The sequence below is a fragment of the Mesocricetus auratus genome, unplaced genomic scaffold, assembly GCF_017639785.1.
Source record: "Mesocricetus auratus isolate SY011 unplaced genomic scaffold, BCM_Maur_2.0 Super-Scaffold_100676, whole genome shotgun sequence".
Lineage (NCBI taxonomy): Eukaryota > Metazoa > Chordata > Mammalia > Rodentia > Cricetidae > Mesocricetus > Mesocricetus auratus.
In genome coordinates, this window is record NW_024429266.1 from 56244368 (window position 1) to 56256900 (window position 12533).

At 48.4% G+C, this 12533-nt stretch overlaps 1 protein-coding gene across 21 annotated transcripts in view; it reads right to left on the minus strand.

Annotated features, from left to right (window-relative positions):
- Plekha6 (pleckstrin homology domain containing A6) overlaps nt 1-12533 on the minus strand; it is a 137397-nt gene that overhangs the window by 54582 nt on the left and 70282 nt on the right. Inside the window, exon 1 of one of the 21 annotated variants that reach the window (XM_021229116.2) lies at nt 6591-6875. The exons of 19 other annotated variants lie outside the window; for them this stretch is intronic. The gene's annotated coding sequence lies outside the window, so the exon portion shown is untranslated. Of the gene's footprint in view, nt 1-1418; nt 1655-6590; nt 6876-12533 lie in introns of those variants that run through there. One more of the 21 variants, XM_040739076.1, reaches the window with a different exon arrangement.

The window sequence follows — 12533 nt, forward strand, 5'->3', positions numbered from 1 at the left end:
CCAAGTCTCTGGTTCACAGCTCAAGTACAGAAGGCAAATAAGAGGGCGGCTGAGCATGTGTAGCAAGCCCACAGGTGACATCCACCCCACTGAGAACGGCAGGTCCCCTGAAGTCCCCCTGAGAGTGTTAGATAAAGGCTGACTGCATTTGTGGCTGACAGTCCGAACACAAGACACACAGGGCCTGTCTGTCCATTCCTCCCCGAGGTTCTACTTCCCCTTCTTTCTTGGCCTCACCTGCCCAGAAACTTGGCTCCTTCTGCTCTTGGCCTCCTGGGTCCAGTGGCCAGCACCTCCCTCTTATTGTCCTGGTTTCTGTTTGCCTCCTGGAAACCCCACCAGAAGGAAGCATTGCAGCAAAGCCACGAAGGGCTGAGTTTACCGTCTCTCAGATCCGCATTCAAGACCAGCATGGCAAGTGCCCTGTTCCAGACGGCCCCTGTGCAGGTGGGGCTCACATAACCATTATGTCATCTAATCATCTTCCTCCCAAGAGAGACAAGGGAAACAAAGGAGCTCTTAGCAAAGGGGGGTGGGGTGTCAACATTTCTTCTTTGATGACAATTCCTTTTAAAGTCATATGACCATATAAGAGTACCACCACTCACATATGTACACACACACACACATACACACACATACACACGGGTACACACACAGCATGCGCACACAGTATGCTGAGCAGGCAGCGCACCCATTGCCTCCCACATGTCCAAGAACTTTTGTCCATCCTCCTAATCACATTCCAGAAGGTGTCAAAGAGCACAAGTGCAATGGGGGTGAGGGGACACCCCTCTAAAAGGAAGTTGAGGGGTGAGGACACCAAACCCAAAAGCAATCTCTGTCTCTGTCTCTGTCTCTGTCTCTCTCTCTGTCTCTCTGTCTCTCTGTCTCTCTGTCTCTCTGTCTCTCTGTCTCTCTGTCTCTCTCTCTCTCTCTCTCACTGCTCCCAAATGACAACTTGGTCTTTCTAACGAGTGACCAACCCTGCCTCCAGTCTGCCCCACCTGCTCTCTCCCACAGCATACCCTTTACAAGCGTCCTGTCCCCATCTGCCATGGCTGTGTCCCTGCGAGCCTGCTCTGCTCCGAGCTCCTAGCCCCTCTCTGGAGACAATGGCTCAGAGAGGGGTGATGGAAGGAAGAGCCGCTGGGCTTTGTGCACGGGTGGCTACATGAAACCCTTGTTTCCTTCCCAGGACAGGCGAGCCAGCAGGGCTGAGGATCTCCCCTTCGCTGAGAACCATTCTGAAGACTTCTCATAAAAAGGGGTGAGCCTGAAGTCTGACCCCCACTGAAAATGTGTTTCTGATGTGACAAAAGACCCCTCTGGCTGATGAAGAGAAGCAGCGAGGGCTCCCTCACCTGCTCCAGAGCCACACAGACAAACGCACACCAAACCAAGAGCCACTTACTCACCAGCTGGGCTGTGCTCCCTAGTCTCTCTGCTGCGTCTAACTCGGCCTCCTCTCACACTCAGGAATAGGAAAAGGTTTCCCTTTAATACTCAGCAGGTCCCTGTGGGAAGCAATCATTAACAGCCACACATGCTGATGGACTTTAACCCCTTCAGTGCTGGGCTGCCAAAATCCAGCCGGTGGACTGTCCCGTCCCCTTTGCCTAGCTCCGAGCCAACAGCAACTGTTCGCTTGCTACCGTCTACCTTCATAATGCTGCTGCCTCCCATGTGGGAAGCCAGCCTTTAGTCCCACCCAGACCTCCTCACCTAATTGGAGCACGCCCACAACCTGAGGCGCACAACTCTGGCACGATGCCCAATTGGATGAGCCCACATTATGAAATATTTGCCAGGCAGGCCAATAGAGAAGCCAGGATCCGGGGAAGGAATGATATTTTTATTTATTCCTGGAGGAGGGTGTGCAGACAAAAGTAGTCATAGTATCCATAGCCCTGGGACAGAGGCAGAGAGAAGGCCAACTCAGACCCCAGGACGCCTCTAAGCTGGTCTAAGTACATAACCCTGGGGGACTAAACACCTGCTGCTAACCTAAAGTGTTCTTCCTCCTCCTCCTCTTCCTCTTCCTCTCCTCCTCATTTCTCTGCCCTACTCAGGAGTTTGGAGAGGTGAACTGGGATACACTCAGAAGGTGAAACACCAGCAGGCAAATGACTGTGTGAGCTCAGATATTCTTTATATCCTAAGGTTGCAGGCAGCATTTATACATCTTTGGAACATGCAGGTGACAGCTGGGCAGGTTTGGGTAGAAACAAAAATCCCGCTTTTTCTCTTTAAAAATAGGTAACTGATCTAAGGAACTCCAAAGCATCGAAGTGTCTCCACGTAGGATACATGCAAATCTATGCAGATATGCATAAATGAGCAGCTCCGTGTGTACTTGCCGCTTGTCAGCTTGTCAGGGCGAGTCCTTGCCAGGGCTTTCCTATTTTAAGGAAGAAATCAGGTAGTCTCTAACTCTGCCTTGCGGCTGAGGCAGGTGTCAGAGCATCTCCCCAGAGAACAACAAATGCAATGGACAAACACTGACTGAACATTTATAGCCTCTGGGGCAGAGCACCTCTAGGTAAAGCCTACTTGAGGTTTTTTTGCTGTGAGCATAAATAAAATACCATGGGATAGTAGAATACAAAGTGCCCTCTACCACACCAGCAGTTGGCACCCCTCTCCCTTACAGCCCCAGATGGGTGACTGGCTGGGAACCTCAGTCAGCCAGCTTTAGTAACTGGCACTTTTCTTATCACCATGGTTCCTGTTTGCCTATCAGTAGGCCAGCCACTGTGGCTCAGGACCCTCATTCAAAACAACCAGGGGGCCTTATCTTATCTTTGGTAATGCCTTCCCAGTCGCCCTGGAGGCTAGCTTACCCTGGCTTCTTAAAGGGGCTACACACTACATTCACATCTACTCTGTTTGCCCTCAAGAACATGCCAGAGATCTGGGCAGGGTTAGAACTGACTATGACACCATTCCTCCTCAAACTTTACCTTCATGGCTGCCTCAGGGCCACTCCTGAAAAGATTTAAAACACAGCAAGATGCGGGTGCTTCAAAGGGCAGTTTAATAGCTTCTGGTATCAGGCTGATATCCAGCACCTTGGGTGGAACTGAGGTTGGAGTGGGGTGGGGACAGGCTCTGGATAAATTAGTTCTATTTCCACATACTAGCAATAAGCAATGAAAACACCACTTATAACAGTGGGGAAAATGCTAAATGCTTAAGGCTAAGCTTGACAAGAGATGCAAAAAAATCTATGTGCTGAAGAGCACAAAACACTACTGAGAGGAATAGACTAATATCTAAAGGAGAGATTCTGGGCAGAGGTGGTGCACTTCTTTAATCCAGCACTCCAGAGGCAGGCAGAGTGAGCTTGAGGCCAGCCTGGTCGACAGAACAAGTTCCAGGATAGCAAGGATTATTACACAGAGAAACCCTGCCTATAAATAAATAAATAAATAAATAAATAAACAAATGAGATTGTTTTCCTAGATCAGTGGGCAATATTCTTCCAATATTTTACTATAGATTCAACACAATCCCACTCAAAATCTCTGCAAGTTCTTTATATAAACCAAGACAAAATCTAAAATTGGCATTGAAAAAGACTTAGAACGTTTTAACCAAAAAAACTTTGTAAAAGAAGACTAGATCCTAACACCCAGGAGGCAAAGGTGGGAGGATCCCAAGTTTTGGGCCAGCCTGAACCAAATGAGATCTTGTCTGGAACCAAAGTCTGCGGCTTCAAGTGTAGCTCAGCAGGCAGAATGCTTGCCTAGCACACATAAGCCCTGGGTTTGATCCCTAGCACTAAGTGGTGCAAGCCTGTAATACCAGCACTGGGGGGTGAGGACAGGGGAGGCAGGAAGATGAGGAGCTCAAGGTCATCTTTGGCTACATAATAGGTCTGAGAAGGGGTGAAAGCAGGTGGAAGAAGGCGGCAGGGCTGAGGGTGCAGCTTCCTGGTCGAGTGCCAGCCTACCATGAGGAAGGCCCCGGTACTACCGCAGAAGAAGAGAAGTTATTAGTGTGGGTACTTAGACCAAGAATAAAGCCTCAGTAATCAAGACAAGGTGGTAGTGCTATAAACATACGTATATAAATAAATGGGAAAAAAAAGAAATTATTGTCACCAAGAGTCCTTTGGGCATAGGGCCAGAGGGATATACTTGGAAAAGATTCTAATAGTTGAAGGAGATGGGGAGATGCAAGATGGAGCAAGAAAAGTGGAGTTATTTAGGGACAGAGGAGCCTGGCTGGTCCTCCCTCCAGCCTCCTTTCCCTGCTGGGATCAGCCAGAGAGCTAATGTCGATGAGGAAAGAGAAAGGAAGGGGGCTCCTGTAGGCCTTTGGTCCCAAGGGCAAGGAAGACCTGCAGGGAGTCAGCAGAGAGGCATCCCCAGACAGGCAGTCTTAGGATTCTCCCTTCCCTCCTTGTACTGTACCTCCCGCTCCTACCCCTCCCGGATAAATGGACCTCTCCATTTGTGATTAATTGATTTTGACCAAGATATAAAGATGATTTCAATACATTGTGCTGGACAAACCATAGATCCATATTCCAAACAAATAACTACCACCTAAAAAGAACCCTCATGGGGCTGGAGAGATGGCTCAGTGGTTAAGGGTACTGGCTGCTCTTACAGAGGACCAGGGTTCAATTCCCAGCACCCACATGGTTTCTCCTAACCATCTGAAACTCTAGTTCCTTGGGATCTGATGGCCCCTTCTGACCTCCAAAGGTACTAGACATAGGCACATACACACACACACACACACACACACACACACACACACACACACACACACACAAACACGTCTATTAAAAAGCGAACCCTCTACTCAACCAGATCTTTAGGCAACTTAAAACAGACCACAGGCCTAAGAACAGGAACTAAAAGTACATTTCTAGAAGAAAACATGAAAGAAAAATCTCAGTGACTAAGGGGTTGTCTAAGAAAACTCAATAAAATGAACTTCTTCAAATAAAAGATGTTGCTCTTAAAAAGACATTGTTCCAAAAACAAAAGGCCAGTAAAGAGTCCCTCAAACACAGAGCTGTCATGAGACTTCCACAAGAACACTTACATAGCGCACACTTACATGGAGACAGCAAAACATCAGCAAAGGAGACAGGAAGTGCAAATCAAAACATCCATGAGATGCCATGCACACGCCCAATGTGTGGGAGTGGGAGTAGTTTTAGAACAACTATATTTGAAAGACTGGCCCAGTGTGGTCCAGCATGGAAAGGTACTGATAAGGGATGGTGCATCTAACTAGGGGAGAGCAAGCGGCTTCCTGAAGAATTAAAGATGCAGGAACCATGGAGTCCATCCATCCTACTCCTCCATATTTAGGAAATTACAACCTGTGTCTACACAAAGGCACATAGGCCAATGTTCACAGCACACTTCTACGAACAGCTTCAAGCTGAAAACAGTCACCCACAAACCTGTGAGCACATGAGTCCCCTGGAAAGGATGCCATTCAGCAAGGGAATAAATTACTAATGTAGGCAATGAAACGAATTAGATGGAGCTCAAAATAATTACGCTGAGTGAAAGAGCCAGCAGACCTTCCAAAAGACAGTACACACTGTAAGATTCTATGATAAAATACCTTCAGAATTGCAAGCTAATCTAGAGTGGCAGAAAAAACCCAGTGTGGCCCGAGGATGGGGTGGGGCAAGGATTACAAATGAGGCCGGAAGCAATTTGAGGGAGTGATGGGAACTTTTTTTTTCCCTGTGGCTGAACCACAGACTGAGCCTACCTAAGGCCTTGCACCGAATCATATCCTCAGGCCCTTATTATCTTAATTGTGGCAGGAAGATCACAAATTTGGGGCCAGCCTGGGCTACATAGTGAAACTGTATCCCCCAAAATAAAATAAAACAAAAAGATCTCACAAAATATTGTATTAGCCTCTAAATCTATGCCATTGTATGTCAATTATAACTCAGTAAAATTATAAAAAAGAAAAGCCTTCACTTGAAAAGACAAGACAAAACTTCTTCCTTTTATATGCTTCATGTTTTAGGTGTGGATGGAGCTCAGAGATGGGTACGCAGGATCCAGCCTTCCTTTCCTAGTGGCCTCTTCCCTCATTTGGAAGTGGCTCTGAGCAGCAGGGATGAACAGGGGTCCTTATCAGCCTGTGTTTTCTCATGGCTTTGCAGCAATTAATTCAGGCAAGCCCAAATACAGTGCACATAAAAATAAAAGAGCACTGTTTATGACAAAAGAGGAAAGTCAAACATACAACCTTATGATTCAGCAGACATCCACCATGATTTCATTTCATTTGATTCTTTTATGATCCATGAGGCTGTCAGGAAAAGTTCTATCAACTCTAATCTAAATGAACACAGAAATAAGGGGCCAGTGAGATGGCTCCTTGGGTAAAGGCACCGGCTGTACAAGCTTGACAACCTAAGTTCGATCCCTGGAACCCAGGTAAAGGTGGAAGGAGAACCAACTCCATCGAGATGCCCTGTGACCTCCACACAATCATCAGCACTCACACTTCATACACATACACCATAATAAGGAACAAATGGGCAAGCATGACTCCAGAGCTCTGAGAGCTTAAGGGACTTGGATGACACAACCTACCTTGGGGTCTTTCCAACTGCAGCCTTCCTCCTAGCCACAGGACCTGTCCTCAGCAAGGCTGTGTCCCTCTACCCTGGCTGGGCTCGCAGAGGCCTGGGGAATGCAGACCCACATCTTGTGCTCACTCGGCCTTGGGTAGACGTTCCAGGGAAAGAAAGGGACAACACCCCACGAGCTCTGGTACAAACAGCAAAAGACCTAGCAGGGTGGGAGCTGGATCAACTAAGAGGAGCTGTGATATCAAGACAGGGAGGACTGGGGGACCCAGGGTTCTAATTAGATCGCACATTTGACGTGAAGAGGGGAAAAGGCCATCCAAACACCACTCCCTAGCCGGAAGTCTAGTGGGTGTGGTAGCAGCTGGAAGCTGTTAGACGAGAGGCTCCTAGCCAAAGGCCTCTGCACCCTTCCTTCCCACCCCCCCCCATCCCCACCCTCCCTCTGTTCTGGCCAGGCAAGAGAACAGCTTCTGGCTGGGAGCCCTACCTTTCTCTCCCTTGTTCTGAGGATAGGATGTCTGGAAGGGGGACAAACCAGTCCTGCAGGGCACAAGGGTACAATGTATAAGGGTACCACAATTCCAGCAACTAAGATGTATACCACTCTGGTGCAAATATGTGCTTGTTTGATGATGGAATCCAGGGCCCTGGGTGCCAACCCACCACCACTGCTATGCATTGTTTTTTGAAATGAAAACTAATGACTATAAAGGTTCCAGGGACACTGACATGTCACATTAAGACAGCTGTTTATTTGGTGCTTTTTCCCTCGGGTTCAGTGTGGCCTGGGGTGGCACTGCTGTTGATCCTGACTTGATTCAAAATGGCAAAGGTTTACACAAAATGTTTTTGTTTTTTAAATGTTGTGCTATGACATCTATCTACGAAACTGAAGACACGGCATGGCAATTAGAGGACTTGTATTTGGGTTCCATTCCCAGAACTCACATGGTGGCTCACAATTTTGGTGACTCCAGTTCCAGGGATCTCTGACACTCCCTTATGACTTTGATGGGCACCTGGCATGTACGTGGTTCACAGACATACATGCTGGCAAAACATTTATACATTGTTCATAGACATACATGCCAACAAAACATTGATACACATAGAATACATAAGTAAATCTTTTAAAAGTTAAAAAAGTTATTCATCTTGCTTGGTGAATTTTTGGCTGCCTCACCCCCCACCCACATTTAAATTTTATGCCTAAGAAGCATGCTTTGATACCTTTCTCCTAGGCAACCCAGTTGAGGGCTGAGGGAGAGGGCAGGAAGGGGAAAGACTGGACAAGACCGGAAAGACCCAGTAAAGCCAGTGTCTGAACAACAGCAAGGCCAGAGGAGGAGAGGCTGAGGAGTGGTGATCCTGGAATAGTCTTGAATGATGTGTTTAGGTTAAGTGTGAAGTGAAATATGAACTGTATATCGAATAAAATAGTTTCAATGTTATGCTTCCAGCATTTGCTAATTGGTCTATGGTTATGCAATAAATATCCTTGTTTTTAAAAGTTAAAAAAAAAAAGGAGTCACAGCTGTCTGACAGCTGTATTAGCCAAACTCGTTTCCCTCTCCAGCCTGCAGGAAAGAGGAGGCAACCATAGGAAACAGCAACAATGGGCAGGACAAAAGACTGTGTCTAGACATTTTCTTCCAGAATTAACTGGAACCCCCAATCTTTCTCCATTTTCCCAGGGAAACTTAAGAATTGGCACAGAAGAAATAAAGACACTATCCTGAGCCACAGCATCTGTCTGCACCCCAGACCCAGGCACTGCAGCTCTGCACCCCAGCAAGGAGCCAGATCAGGTGACCCACCTCCACTCTGCTAAGGAAGCTAGAGACCTGGAGGAGAGCCCTGGATGGATCTCAAGTCACTCTCTTCCAGCCTGGTGTCAGCTACACAGCACGAAATTCCATTTCTTTGCTCCATCTACAAGCTAACCCTTCTCTTTATTTGCTCTGCGCTGAACTGGTGTTAATCTTGAGGTGTAAGGCTCTGGAATAGGCCTTAGTCCTGAGCTCCTCCAGTTACGGCCTACAGAATTTTGGGTGAGTGACTCCATTTCTCTCTGTGTTTCATTTCCTTGGCTGTAAAAAAGGGATAATACCAGGACCTTCACTCATGGGTTTGCCACAGGATCAAATGAGATTGCACCAATGGAGAACTGAAGAAAATTGCCAGCATTTAATAAACATTCAGTGGATGCCAATGACTGTTATCCTCTGCCTGTATCTGCCTTAACTGCTGGTCCCTCAGAGATGATGGCCATTCTTGCTATAAAAGCTCTTGGACTATATTCCCTTCAGTACTTTGTCACAGAAAGAATGCTTAAGAAGTGGTCCAAAGCTGGGTATGGCAGCGCATGCCTTTAATATCAGCAGTTGGGGAGGCAGAGACAAGCTGATCTCTGTAAGTCCTAGAACAACCTAGCCAAGACTACTTAGTGAGACCATGGGTGGAGGGAGGGAGGGAGGGAGGGAGGGAGAGAGGGAGGGAGGGAGGGAGGGAGGGAGGGAGGGAGGGAGGGAGGGAGATAATTGATCCAAAAGAAGCCAAAGTAGATACATGGCTGCAATCCTACCACTCAGTAGGGTGAAACAGGAAGACTGCCACATCTTCAAGGCCAGCCTGAACTATGTAGAAAGTTCCAGACCAACCGGAACTACAGTAAGACCCTGCCTCAAGAAAGAAAGGGGGTAAGAAGGGAGGGAGGAGGAAGAGTACCTAGAAGTCACTAAATCTACTTTGCAATTCAGCCCCCACCTCAGACCAAAGGTTCATCAAAGGTGGTGTCTTCCCTTGTCCCTAGGAGCCAGAATGAGCAAATGCCTCAAGCAGGATGTCTGTTCCCAGCAGCCTTTGTACCTGGACATGGACATTTCCTGTGTACCTATCTTCCTTGGGTGTTGAAAAGCAAGTCAACCCTAGCTACAGCATTCCTGTAGAATGAGCAGAAAGTGTTAACTACCAAGTCCCACATTCCAGTGCTTTTGCTGCAACTGCCCAGCTGTGGTGTGGGCAAGTTCCTGCTCCCTTGGGTGACATTGGGTGTGAGAGAAGGAATCCCATTGCCCCTAGGGTGAATGAGAGGACAGAGGAGGCCACCACCTGAAGGGCTTCAGGGAATCCTCTAGGAGAGCTAACTTCTCACTGGAAATGATCTCCCCGAATTAGAGAAGCAGATCCAGCTGGGGAGGGTGCATGACAAGACATGTGTCTTCAGGGCTGAAAAGGGCAGGCCGGGGGCAGGGTGGACAAAGGTTAGGGTGCAGTCGATTTAGCCCAGATGGCCCTTCTGTGACAGAGCCGGAACAGGCAATTTTCTAGCCATAAACAGCCACTCAAAAATCCCCAAGCCACACACATGCACATGTGAAAACAAAGATGAAATACAGCTGGGTGAGCTGACGGGTGTGGGAGGGCAAGGAGGGGAGGGGTGGACACGCGTGGTGTGCCTTTCCAGACACACTGGCTGTAGGAGCAGATTGGGTTTCCTGAGACCCCAAGCTCACACAAGTTGGGAGACTACAAATACAGATTCTATATGTTGGATGAGGCTTCAGGGGTGAGGGCTCCATGCTTAGCTCCAGCCGCTCTCCCTGCTTTTCCTGGCCACTGGCACACTCGTATGCGTGTGCCTCTCTGCATTCCCTTGCCCCTGGACCAGCAATATTTCACTTTCCTCTTACATCAAGCGTGGCTTAACCTGATTTATTCCTTATGGCAAAGAGCACGGAGAAGCCCCACACCTGAGATTAAATTCTCCACCCCTGCTCAGTGGAGGGTTTGGCTTTACACGCTCCCTTCCCTCTCCAGTGTGCAGCCCAGCGCGGGGCAGCAGGAACTTACAGGGGCCAGTCCCTCCCCACTCCATACACTTGGTTTTGAGCAGCCCCACCTTCCCCAAAGGGCATTGCAGAGCCTTCCAAGCTGCCAGGAAGGGTGAAACCACAGCTCCACCCACTGCCTGGCCCCTTGCATTCCAGCCCTGTGTCCAGAGTTTGACCTCCTCTGTGTCTGGCTGCAGATATGGATATATTCTATTTTTCAGAAATAGTCCAGCTCACTCACAGACCCCTCCAGACCATCTTCTAGTCCTCTCTCCTCCCTCTCCCCATCCTCCCTCTCCCTGCCCTCCCCTGTCTCCAGAAGAGTCAGGCAGGGTGGGAAGGAAGAGTTCCCTTCCGCAGAACCCTCCTGCACAGCCCTTAAGGCACAGACCCTAGCGGGCCAGTCTCCTCCTGCCTGCTCTGTCTGCACACATGGTGGATGAGGTGAGGGGCTCTGGCCAGGTCTGGAGGAGGAGCACTAGGCAAAGGAAGGAAGCCCTACCCCCTGGAAGCTTCTCCAGTCTTATCCCAGGAGAGAGGGATCAGAAAGCACAAGGCTGTTGCCACCCACAGAGCAGTCTCCAGATTCCTCCCTCCCAGCCAAAGGAGAAAGTAAAAGAACTCAGAGACAGTGTCATGGGCTGCCTAACGTACCCATCCTAAGCCTCCTGCTGCAATTGGACTTGTCTGGGATGCACCGCAGGGCTTGTAAGCACACCCTTCTGGAAAAGCATGACTTGTCATAATATGAATTGGTTTTCCAAAGACTGAGCCCCTGCAGCTTCCTTCCTCCCACCCTGAACTTCCACTCTGGCTAAGCTGAGAGGTCTGACCTGGAAGGGCTCATGAGGACAGAGCTTTTCCCCCTCCAGCTGAAAGAGTAAAACCTGCTTCCCTTGTGAGCCAGAGGGATGCTGGGAATCAGCTGCCCAATGATGCTAAGAACAAGTTCATCCCTTTCTGGCCTCCACTTCTACAGTATAAAGGTAATAGATTCAATGACCTACTACCCCGTGCCTCTGACAACGCCACACATATAATGGCCATCACCATCTCCTGGGGTCTAGTTCCACCCGAAACAAAGAAACAGAAATCCAGCCTCTCTACATGGCTCACTGTGATTCGGGTATTGCTTGAATTCAAAATGACCTGTGATTCTTCGCAGGTTTAACTATTAGCCTCCCAAGATCTGTCAGTACAGAGAGAAGAAAAAAGATAGTATCTTGGCCTGGGTCCTTCTGAGGGCCTCCTCCACCTCACATCCCCTCTTGACTTGCCCAAACCTCCATGCCTTCCTCATGGCCCACGGTAGGCTGTTGGTGGGAAAGAGAAATTTAGCAGAATGTTCCCTGCCACTTCTTACATAGTCACACGAAGGCCCCTTGTCTTCTTTGCTGTTTTTTCAGGTGAAGGGCCATCGCCAGTGAGAAATGGTTCCAAATTCCCATGCCCAAATCCTCACCTTCAGAGGTAGGATGATTTAAATACATATGTGCATGTATATAAATGTCAAAAAATTCTCATGCAAGGTACATGAAAACTCTCTAAGACAAATCCTTGTTGGAGTGGAGTCCAACCCACCTTATAGAAACTTCCCCTAACAGCATCCACAGTCACCATGGTAAAATAGCCATGTTCCTGAAACCTGGCACGATCATCTTGGTGACACAGGGTAGGCACTTGATCTTACCTGATCTAAGCTCCTCCCTAAGACTAAAGACTATAGTTGAGAGAAGAAAAAGACTGTTTCACTTCCAAGTGATTCTACTGACAACATGTCCATGGAAACACTTTTCCTATAGGCTTCCCACAGCGCTAAAATTCTTCCCAGGAGAGAACCAGCACACAAAGGACAACAATAACTAGTCCACGATGACAGCCCAAGATGACAGCCCAAGACAGCCCAGGATGACAGCCCAAGATGCCAGCCCAAGACAGTCCAAGATGCCAGCCCAAGACATTCCAAGATGACAGCCCAAGACAACCCAAGATGACAGCCCAAGACAACCCAAGATGACAGCCCAAGACAGCCCAAGATAACAGCCCAAGACAGCCCAGGATGACACCCAAGACAACCCAAGACAGCCCAAGACAATCAGTCTCTTGATTTC